This window comes from Austrofundulus limnaeus, unplaced genomic scaffold (assembly GCF_001266775.1).
Source record: "Austrofundulus limnaeus strain Quisiro unplaced genomic scaffold, Austrofundulus_limnaeus-1.0 Scaffold45, whole genome shotgun sequence".
In the NCBI taxonomy this organism is placed as follows: Eukaryota; Metazoa; Chordata; class Actinopteri; order Cyprinodontiformes; family Rivulidae; genus Austrofundulus; species Austrofundulus limnaeus.
In genome coordinates, this window is record NW_013952447.1 from 1,250,560 (window position 1) to 1,263,023 (window position 12,464).

The window sequence follows — 12,464 nt, forward strand, 5'->3', positions numbered from 1 at the left end:
ACACACACACACACACACACACACACACACACACACACACACACACACACACACCACATTCCATCAGAGCTTTATCTGGCCTTTTATTTGCCTTTATCGAGCATGGTGAAAGCAACACGCTTCGCATTAACAATGTTGGGCTGAAGTCATTTCACACAACACTACTTGGTCATGTAAGCTGACAACTTTTATAGTCCCTCATGTCCTTTACTTGCGCTGTCACTGGGCTCATCAGGAGTGAGGAGTGGTGCAACCAGTTGGCTTTCAACACCAATACGTACTGCAGAGAGGGGTATATTGTGCTAATTTCAAGCCTGGAGGAACCATTACTGGAAGGTGAGCGTAACTTGTAGTGGCAGACAAAACTGCTTCGGAAGAGGGAGCRCACATTGCTTACAGCTTTACTACATGCTGCACTGGGTTTAATGTTCAATACTGGGCACTGGAGTGCACTCACGCTTTCCCGATCAATTTTATTTTTTGGCTGACTGTGGGGTGTGTGCTTTTGTATGTTTTTTTTAATTCTGCATAGTGACAATTTTGGATTGGAGGTGTTAAAGGGATCACACGCACATCCTTTTAATTAACCTCATGCCCTGTTACCACTCACACTGCCAGGATACAGCTGACCTTACACCAATTTATGCAGCAATAAAAGTGACAAGGTTATGAAAATTCAGGCTGATGTAGGGTGTGACGGAGAAGTTGCTGGCCCAAGCTTTAAAAGTCAGACAGAGGCCATTATCCTTGATGTCAGATGAAGAGGTATAAGATGGAAGTGCCCTTTGCCTTCCTGCATTTAATACTATACAACTCACAGATTGTAGACTAGAACATACTGAGATATAAGTGTGCATAAAAAAAACTCCCAAAAAAAGTTGAAGCCATTTATTAAAATAGTAAAAAAAATGACTTCGTGGATATAAAACATTTTAATTAAAGTAATTGATACACTCATATGTATGCACATAAATACTTGTTAGACTTTTTTCTTCATCACTTATTTCATACAGAGATAAAACAAGAATCACGATAAAGCATTTACATACATAACACAAAAGACCTACGACATAAAACAATCAACCTACCTTAAAAAATACCAATGCTCATTACAATGCTGCAAACATCCAAAATAAAATCGTAAGTGCAACGTCTTGGATCTGACATGATCCACAGCTTTTGGCTAAAGAAACTAACTGTTCTCAATGAATGCCTAGCAATACAAATGATCCAGTTGCTAATGGATTGTGTCCACCTAGAGTGATTAACCCAAGGTTAGACAATCCTGATCCCAAGAAAGTAGTAATTATCTTCAATTTCTGTGTAATAACGTGTTTGATCRCATTGGAAGTCTCTGTCGGACATTATAGCAGCCAGGATAAGAGGTCACTTTGCTTGAGCAAAACCCAAAGGGAATTTGAAAGTACAACCAAAGAAGAAAAATACCAGCTGGTGATCAACAGAACAGACACCTGAAGCTGTCTGATTAGACAGACCACTACATGAACCACATGCATTGACAAAAGAGTAATTTCTTGCTGCACACTTAGATACATATTAGAATGTTTAAAAATGTACAGCAGCAGCAAGAAYAAATATTCTTTAAATACTTAGTGGGCTAGTCAAAAGCTAGAGGCCAAGTCAAAGTCAACTATGCAAGCTACCAGTGAGCACCACATGTGATGTGCTGGAGATTGACAGAGTGACTCTACTGACACAATGTTTTTAGTTGTCTTCAAACATAGAGGCATCTGTAGCTCACACCCACCATGTGTCAGGCACGATGGTGGAAATGTAAGGATTTAGCTTTATTTTTCAGCCACAAGATCTGAATGTCTTGCTGTCATTAATTTGACCATGCTCCACATGAAAATATTACAGTCAAATGTGAGGGTTTTGATCCAATAGCTAAAGATTGGATCGAGGCAAGATCTTGATTGATTCAACCCACAAATGCTTTTTGTATACCAAACACAGTATTGGTTAAGAGGAACTAAACAGACTTTCCAGTGCTCAATTTGTTGCCAGGAATACTGTTAAAATATTAATAAATGCATCAGTCCAACGCAAAATCCTCCTACTTTTTGTACTAAGCTTTTTTATGTCATGATATCTAACTAGATTTGTCCTCTGAATGGCTTCTGCATTGCATCAGGACATACTGTATATCATAATACAGTGGATTTTTGAGTTGAATGAATGTATTGATTTTAATTTTATTATGGCTTTGAGTGTGAACTGTTGCTGTTGACTCATCAGCTATACTCAGGAAAAGAACCGTGATCAATTGCAAAACAGTTGATGATCCAATTAATCATTCATAGCAACTGATTTTTAAAGCACAGACAAGTCTACGTGGTAATAAACTGCATTGTGGGTACTCGTGAAAGTTCCATTTGTAACATTACGTAATATCCATTTATCATTATTATTTTTTTGTTATCCTTGTTCTATTGTGTTCTCATTTGTGGGTCTTTTCTTATCTTCTCCCTAAAAAAAGGAGCAGACTCAGACATAGCCAAAAAGAAAAGAAAAAGAAAGTTAAAAAAAAGATCATTATCAGCAGAGGAGAATGTGACTGCAGATATAAACAGCAGCACAAGCTTCTAGTGGTTCATAAGATGTGATTAAAAGAGAATTTTTAAAGTGTATTCTGCTTAGTCTGCCTTTAATGTTAGACCACTGACTGAAAAAGGGATAAATATTAGCAACACCACCCAAACCACCAGATTACATCTCAGCATTTTTTTTCCACATCTTAAAGCAAAATTTGTTATGCAGGACAGCAAAGCACTGAAAAAAACCCCAAACATCTCTTGACATGTTTTATATCCAAAAAGCACTGGGAAGTTAATTTACCAATTAAAGTAATATGTTTTTGTACTACTTCTTGAATTTATGAGAACCATGGAAAATGTATGTATGATGATATACTGTAGGAGGATAGTCTGTCAGTCTGTCTTCATCTATTTCTTCATCACCCACTGTTTCTGCCATTTTTTTCATRCTTTTATGTTCATCTTCCACTTGAAAACTTTGTTCTTCCGCCTATTTTCCATGCATCATCATGTCCTCATTTAATCTCTCCGTAGTTGTGTTTGGCTCTCGACTTTACTTTCTTCCCATTTCCTCATTGCTTTATGAGCTTTTTGCTTTTCCAGTCTTCAGCTTCCTTTGCTGAAAAGCTAGACATACAAAATAAATCTTTAGTTGTTTTGCTTTTTTTTCTCCTTTAGAACAAATTTCWTCTTTAAAGAATTAAAATATGAAAAGATGAGTAAAACTGATCTCATGCAATGGATGCAGATTATTTCATTTAGTTAAAATTATAGTACTGACAAAGAATAAGCAGAAATTGTAAATGTGATTTTTACATGTAATTGTGCTAACCAGTGATACAGTCTACTTTGATACACTGTGCAGTACAATGTTCCATTAAATTGTAGTCAATCTAAAAAAGTCAGTCTTGCAATCCTATTAGCAGYAACATTACAATACCGTAAATACCGTTTAATTATGTAACAGCACATCTCTACTTCTTAAGTWTTTATGAAAATGCTAATTCAATTCAAGTTTTTTTTTACAATTGAAAATATGCCTAAAAGTTCCAGCACATATTGTTGGAATACAGCATAAGTTATTCTAGATACTGATGGTTCAATCAATCACCTGCTCAGTATTTATTGAAGGTGCCTTGGTTTTTCCATGCATTTTTCAGAGACTTTCCAAATTGCAAACAGATACACTTACTCTCATTGTAACTTTCTAAATCTCATGAGGATTCAGCTGCTTTGCCAAGTATTGAAAACTTCACAGAAGACAACTTTCCAACTTCAAAGTGTTCCAATTATTCCTCCAGATGACTGAATTGGTTCATTAAAGGAACTCTGCAAAATATAAAATAAAACATGATAATCACATCCTTAATTATATTAAATGGTGCAGTCTGAATGATACTCTTGTAGTTTTCCAGATTTATTAAGTACAATTTTGAAATGTGGGTCCACACTCAGTTTAAACAAAGGACTCAGATGAACCTATAAAAAATCCCACAGATGCTTGAGTTGTAGGATTGACTTACATTAGTTTGGCTGTAATATGTGTAGGTAAACAAATAAAGCTGAGAAGTTTATTGTTTAAAATACTTTCAGTCAATTTAGCTGCACATCATAGTTGGTAGTTTGGTAATGGATTTAGATTTTTTTGTCTTTTACTTCTTTATCATTGTTTGCTATCTAAGTTTTGAGGTAAGCAATATGTAGACTTTCTGCTGTCAAGGTTTAACGGACATTGAGTTTATCAAGTAATGAAAATCCACAAACAACAAAAAAACAAGAGAGAACTCAATAATCACTTGTATGGCTTGAGGCAGTGCAGATTTAGGAGAGTGATGAAACCTGATTGGATAAACGGCTTTTTTCACTCTCTCTTTAGCTGAATCTAAAAAAGATGCTATATGAGACCATTTGGCAGCAAATAATTGTCTTGTCATTCAAGTTAATTAGCTTCTTGTAAAGACACACAACCCACAAGGTTACTGTCTGTCAAACATAAAAGCAGATGACTTCGTAACAAAATAGCTTCAGCGAATGACATTTGTGTCAAAAGTTGGATTTCTTTCTATTTGCAAAAGTGCACCACAAATCATGGAATCATGCTACATTCAGGGACTGAGGTAAATGTATTAAAACAAAATATATGGTAAGTCACGAGCTATCAGAAATGTGTATTCAATGAGTTTAATTTATGGACTAAACCTGCATAAATGAGTTTAAACTATTGATGAAAAATTAATTATTTAATAGCTGTGAGTGCATTGGTCTCTAATTACTCTGTTCATGTGCTTTCAATGCATTTTTAGGCAAAGTTGTGACACCAGTTTTGAAAAATACATTTTTCAAGATAATTGTGTAAATGAAGAACCACAATAAAGAACTGACAATTGGATCAGCTTGTCTGTTTTCTCGATTCAATAATGCATGGTTCAATTGAGAGTCTAAGATGCATAATGGAAGAGCAACAAAAAACAGCACATCCCCAAACCTAATGAGCTAAAACTGTAAAAAGTTTAGCATGTTTTTGCTTAAAACATTATTGAAGAAATATGTCAATGCAAATGTGTAATTTAAACCTATTATTCACTTAAACGCTAAAGTTTTTTCCATTATTGAAATTATGATATTGATACACTTTGACCAATGTGAAATTTATGGTTATTTTTCTCCAACAAAATATTTAAGGAAGATAGGTCATTTGTGTTAATTCCGTTTTCTATACAAATTTATGTCCTCTACATGTTAGACCTTAAAGTACAGAAGTGTTCCTAAGGTACATTGGCTTTGTCACTACAATGCTGCCTTCAACAAGAACATTTTCCAAGGTATTATGCTAACACCATACACATGAAATGACAAAGTCAATGCATTTTGTTTCTGTTTTTTTATTTATTTATTTTTTTGTGAATGCTTAAAGTTTCCATTAAGTGTACATTTTTATGAGAACTGGTTCAGATTTTTATTGCCCCATTACAATGTCACACGTGAAAGCTAATGAAATTTTTGTTCATAGTCTAAACCTATAAATCTATAACTGGCAGAATTAAGTTCAGCCTGTTGATCTGGCCCTCTTTCACAATCACAGTTTCATATGCAGCCCATTGGTAAAAAATGGTTGCACACCTCTGTCCTACAAAGTCATAATAACTGATACAAACGTAAAATGGTTTCAAAAATCAATGCAATATCAATTGTTTTAACTGTTAGGCATTACTTAGGTATGGTGTCTTAAAAGGTTAAAATCTACTGTCATTAGTCTGACTTTTCTTTAGATTACCCACATTGTGAGAAATTCACCTTGTTCCTTTAAACTGTGATTGTTTCTTGTCTATTGCAGGTAAGACACTGACTGCACAAACTAGGCTACAGAAGCATATTTCAAAATAAATATCATCTATTCATTTAAGCCTGCAGAACAGCTTGCTGTTTGATGATGAAATCAATCAGTTTGGATGTGGTGAAAATATCCTCTATCTTTAAGCACCAAATGTTTTATCTCATCCATACTTAAGAATAGACTAGTGCCGCTTTCTTCTCCAAAGCATCCCTTTTCAGTGCTCTCTGGGATTTTTGGTAAAGCCTCTGAGAGAACTAGCACAGGTCTTTGATTTTCTTTAGGGAGAAAATACTCTTTCAACCAGCAGCTGGTGTGTTTTGGATCATTATCCCACTGAAAGATTTGACTCTATTACTTGGATATTATTTTGTTTTATTTAGGTCCTCATCACAATTGCTTCAATGAAAGAGTTTCGTTTAAACTATTKAGAGACAAAACCCCAGATGATGGCAATTTTGTTTTGTGCTATACAATATAGCCCAATGCAACAATTCTTCTGGATTTCTGACTTGTTACCACATGTTCCATGAATGTTAAATATTTGCTACTAACATAAACAGAGCTAATAGGCAAACACTTGCTATTTTCATCCAATCTATTTTTCATAAAATGTGTGTCCTTTCTAAACAGATTGAGTATGTCCTTCCTCTGAGGATTTGTTGTTTTTGCTTCTTTTTTTAGTGCCCCTAAGGTGAGGACTATTCCATTCTAATTGGCATCCATATAAGAGTTACTAAAACATTTCATAGTTTGCATCTAAACTCTCTGCAGACATGTTTGTTTATTTATTTATTTTATTATTATCTTATTTTATTTATTTATTACTTATTTATTTTGTTCTACTATGATCAGCTTCTGGCGATATTTGATTTGATCTGCAGCACAAAATGTCTGAATGTTGTTGAGGAGATTTGAGAGGATGAAGGAGCTTATGCGAGCAACATCAGGGGAAGGAGAGATTTAGCCATACATCTCTGGGAAAAAAAAAAAGATTTTACCAATATCAACACTCGCACGCTGTGCTTAAACACATCCATGGATTCCAAAGCCCGACAGCTATTAGAGACGCTCCTCCGGAATGGCAAACATCACTGCTCTGCATGAACATCTGTTCATTACACTGAAACTGCTCCATTACCAGCTGCGGAAATTAACTAGAAACTTGTGCCAAAGTGCCACTCAGGCGCAGGAAATATAGAGAGCCTGAATATATTTGCAGTTTCAATTATTAATATTACTTACCACTAAATTGAACATACATAGCAGTTTTGCAGACTGAAAGAAGGCATTTGACCTTTTCTATTCTAGATACAGTACACTGGGGCGGAACAAGTGCAGTAGGAAGCAGAAGCAGAATAACAAACAATTAATAAACCKTCCTAAATGATGTCTACATGCCAAACAGAATTTAGCAATAATCCAAACTTGTTGGATTGTGGCACACATGGAGATTTGAAAACTTATGAACTATTTCAGATGCACACAGTAAGATAATTTACACTAAACATTTTTACATTTAGATTGCAATACATTTGTGTTATTTTGAAACCTCTGGTTTAAAATGTTAATAATTGTCACTAATGCCCAAAGCATGCCGGAGTACATCAAAATACACATCACAATTGTTATTTTGACAATCTCTTAGTTATGACCCTCAGTTTGAAGAACTTGACTTTTCCCAGCTTGAACCTGCAAACTGTAGTGATACATTGAAATATTGATCAAATAAAAATTGTTCACTAATGCGTCTAAAAATAGCCCCAAACCAAAATAATGTTTACGTTGACTGACTCTTGACCATTACACCAGCCTTGTCTCTGAAAACAAATCTGCGTGGCCTAGCTTTACTACTAAACTATGCAACTATGTCTGAAAAAATCCAAAGCACATATTTCCACTCACTTCGCCAAGGGTCAACTGGCAGACCCAGAGGGGTCATCGACCTCTTGTTGGTATCAACACCTCCAGGGAGACTGGAGGGCAGCTGAGAGAGGTTTAAAGCTTGCTGTTCTTGATAAAGTTGTGGTAAATGAAAAACTTTTCAAATTATTGCCTGTGTTCCTCAAAGCCTCAGTACTTTTATACGACCCACTTGAAACTGAAGCTGACAAGCTCTCGTGTAAGAATTTTTAAAGTAGTCTTGCACAAACTACCATTCTTTTTGGTTTTCCTGTTGTCTGGCAAACTTGTCCTTTGGAAGTCTCCTCTCTATTTAGCAGGAGGATRCATCACTTTTGAATTAAGATGTTTTGTCAGGGTTGTCAGATCAACTACTGATGTCGTAAAACTAAATAATCCAATAAATCTTGCTTAGCTTATTCTAGGGAAAGGGCAACAGAACAACAACACAAAAAGTATTTCTCTTTAACAGTTTGACAAAACTGAAATCTGCCTGTGATGTGAGTCTGTGACTTGTGAAAGTGCTACAAAGGCTTGGCTCAAAGTTAAACTTGATATGAATAGACAAGATGGATGTGTCGGGGGGAAAAACATGTTTTACAGAGCATGAACATGAACATGTTACATCAGCAACAACCCAAAGGTCACATAGCTACAGATGCTTTGTAAAACATCACATCAGTTTTTCGGTTAATTAATTTCATTAGCTTATACCAGAAAAGTCTCTAAGGACACTTGTGACATTTTAATGTCTGAAGTGGTTTTCTGTTCACTATGTTTGCATGATATTTCCCAAGGGAACATTTAAGGAGGTGACACGCTTTTTCCAATCATTAAACTGTAAAATCAGTGCCTATGTTATTACTATAAATACTATTTTAATATTATTCATTTCCTACTGTCAAAGAAGAGGCCTGAATATGCTTATATGATATTCCCTTTGATCTAATTTATTTTCAAAGCTGTGTACTTGTTTTGTGAATAAAAAAAGTAAAAGTTGTTATATATATTTTTTTTTCTACTCTAAGTGAATTGGCAGTTCATTCAAAATTTAAGATTGTTAAAGCTCTGTCGGACAGAGTAAAAAAAATTCAAGAGGAAGCCTTTTCCTTTAGGATATTTGGGCTGAAATGATTTATGATGCATTAGCCGCTACAAGAGTTATGAACACACAGGGGTCAGCCCATCACACCAGGAAGAAGACTGCAACAAATGGAAAATGTACTGTGGAAGGAATAAAACACGCTGTAAGGAATTTCAAATCCCTTTATGTCCTCTGTGTGCTGCACACTGCACTCAATTAAAAATCAATAAAGGTAATCTTGAACTGCCAGAAGTCTCTCAAGAGAAAAAAAAATACTTAATTCTTTAAAAAATTGTTTTGAAATAAAGTCGTTTGACACGGGGAAGACTGCCCTTTGGTTTTCAACTCATCCTCAAAAAGCTGAAGAGGTGATTTGATAGGCTGCTCTGGAATTCAACAATATATCTATACATGAACAGATCAATTTATTTAAAATAATAAAAAATAAAGAAAATGAGAATGACAGATTCCAACTTAGCAGTAAAAATTATTTTAATAAAAGTTACTTATTGTTTATTTATTTATTTTATAAAACCACAAACAACTATAGTTTCTGATTACTATAAGAAAACTTGTCATTTTTGCTATTTTTTTTTCAAATGCACTGAAAATCCTTATTGTCTCAGTTGTACCTAAATTTGCATTTGAATAAATTTATTCACCCAGTGGGACATGAATGACAAAGTCTTTCATGAATAATACATTTGTGGAGACGGCTTTGACAATTGTCAAACTACACGAAGATTGACATTGTAGCTTTTTATTTCCTTTAAAAGTTCGCAAAAAGCAGCATAAAATTTGAAGACATTATGTTAAATATGTTATGAGTAAATAAAACATTTTAAGCTGATTCTGTATTTTTTTTTTCTTTTCAGTATAGGCAGCTAAAACAAACATTTAAGTTGTTTGTCTTGATCCTTACTCTTTTCATTAGATAATTACTTTGTTCTACAACTTTCAAACCAACACACTTGCTTTAAATTTTGATTTAGAATTAAATAAAACATTCCCATATTATCTTATTTGTTACACTGGCAGAATAAAACGGGAGCCATACCTCCAAATTAACTTTAATGAAGTGACTTATATAAAGGGGGCCAACTCTCAAAAGACTTTCGATATCAAGTGACAGAGAGAGGTTAGGGAGAGGCATGTATTAACACACAAGGAACTTCCTTGACACATTTTAATTGCCACCTTAACCTCTGGTGTCAGAGACATTTAGTGACTACAGAATCATCACAAGCAGAAAGCAGGGAGGAGAAAATCCAGGGTGTGCACTGCATCAACCTCACTTATCCTGTTTATCCTCTGACACTGTGTTCCCTTATAGTGCTTTGCCAATAAACCACTAAAACTCCCTCAGGGCCCCGGTACACATGACAAGCCCACTCTGTTGTTATGACCCTTCTCACTTGGCGGGTAAACGTGGTTCTTAATTGCCTTCTTCTGTCATTTGGGCAAACTTTAGAGCTATAACCACAGGCATCGCTGGTTGCAAAGAGAATATTACATAACATAAACGCACTCGTAAAGTACAATMACAGGCTCGCTGCTCTGTGGATTACACTTAAGGGAAAGGTGTTACAAAGGAACTATCTAAATGACTTATTTTCACAGCTTGTTTTCCTTTTTTACAATCATAAACAAATAGTTTTTATTCTTGAGATTTGTCACAACTTCACTTAAAGTAAAACTCCACTGCAAAAGATCTGAACTATGAACAGCAAATATTTCACTTGACAATGACACCTAAGCACACTTCTGATTAGTCTAAAAGCTTTTATTTAGGCAGGACAAAAGGTTATATCGGTTGTGGAGCAAAACCTTGGAAACAGAGCTTGGCAAAATAAATCCTACCTACCCCTGGTAAATGGTGATGCAGTAATTTTATGTAAGTTTGTCACAATTTATGGAGGTTAGACCCAAGAGAGCAGACAGAGCACAATGAGCTTGATTACAAAGTGACAGGTAACATTCTGCATAACAGTGTTTTTTTTTTCCTTTTCTCTTTTTTCATTAAGTGTGGACTATTTTAGCCTAATTTCCTAAATGTAAAGATAAATATTAAGCAAAAGTAAACTTTCACTAAACTTTTTTTYTTCTCTTGGAAAACATTGTACATTTTGCTGTAAGCTGATTTAAAAAAAATTGAACTCAGCTTCTTGTATATGAGTTTTAAAAGTTTTATTCAGWCTGTCTTTTATGAGTATAATATTGTTTAATTAGTGTTTAAGAAAATCAAGCACTTTTCTTTGCTTTTGCATGAAATTATTACAAAATAATCAYGATATTGCACCTTTTAAAGCAAATTAATGTATATCGATGTTTTAAAGTACCAAAATGAATCCCTTGATTTGTCCAAATTGATAATTAAACACCACTAAACTAATCATATGCATTTAAATAAATCATGTTGAAATCATACAAATCCCACCCAGAAACGTTTTATGCTTTGAAGTAACCTTAACTATAGGGATGTGTGCATATGTCAGAGGTAAAGTATGCCCATCACAACTGAGCCTTCTCTACCCTGCCACACACACCCTTCCCAAATGCTCCACACACGTGTTTTAAAGGTATCAGTTACAGATGTAGTTGTTTTAAGCTCCATGGCAGCACTCACAACAAAAATGTATTAAACTGACAGTGCAGCCACATAGCCTTCACATATAGCTCACAGCACGATTATACCCACTGAGATGTTAAAATTGCTTTCAGACACATCATGCTTTCATCAGTTACAGCTGTTGAATGGCAAAGCAGACCAAGTCAAAACCTATGAATTTGAAAAAAGCATAATAAATGGAAGGCAATCCTTCCACAACCACAGAGCAATGTTCTATGTAATAAAATGCAACATTGCAGTGAAGGATTTGGGRTCATTTTCTTTCTTCCATGGTACTGCAAAAGGCAAGTATGAGGACTGGTGAAGGGGTGATTAGAAGTGACCTGAACTGCAAAGGTACAAAGTGGCACCTCAGTGTTGTCAAAACCAAACCAACAAAACAAAATGAAACCAAACCAAAACAAATAAATACTTTTGTCTTTCTGGACAACTTGAATTTTATCCATGTTTGGAATCTGTGGTTTCTACCTTTTTACTGAGCAAGTGCTTTTTTCCAATTGTTAGTGAAACAGCCAGCATTTTTTTTTTCATTAGAGTTCTAACATGTACATTTGTAGAGCAGCCTTTTAAAAAAAGTACACTTCTTAATCAAGCCTTGTAAAAATCATGGGTAATAATTTTGTGACGATACCATATAACCTCCTGCCATTTCCAGTGTAGGTGAAAGCAATGARTCAACAGCTTTATATTGCTTCCAGGGCCTTTTACAAATCAAAAATAAAATAAATAATAAAAAAAAGAAAGCCCACCAGCCGCAACTTTGTATCTAACTGGTTGATCAAACTGTTAGTACTTACACTTTTATTGGTTGAATGGTTTGTCTACAAGACAATCTGCCCAGAGACAGTGAAAAATTTGTTTTGTTTTTTGATTGATTTTTTCTTTTTGTGAATCAACACAAACTCCATCTATCTATCTGTCTATCTATCTATCTATCTATCTATCTATCTATCTATCTAT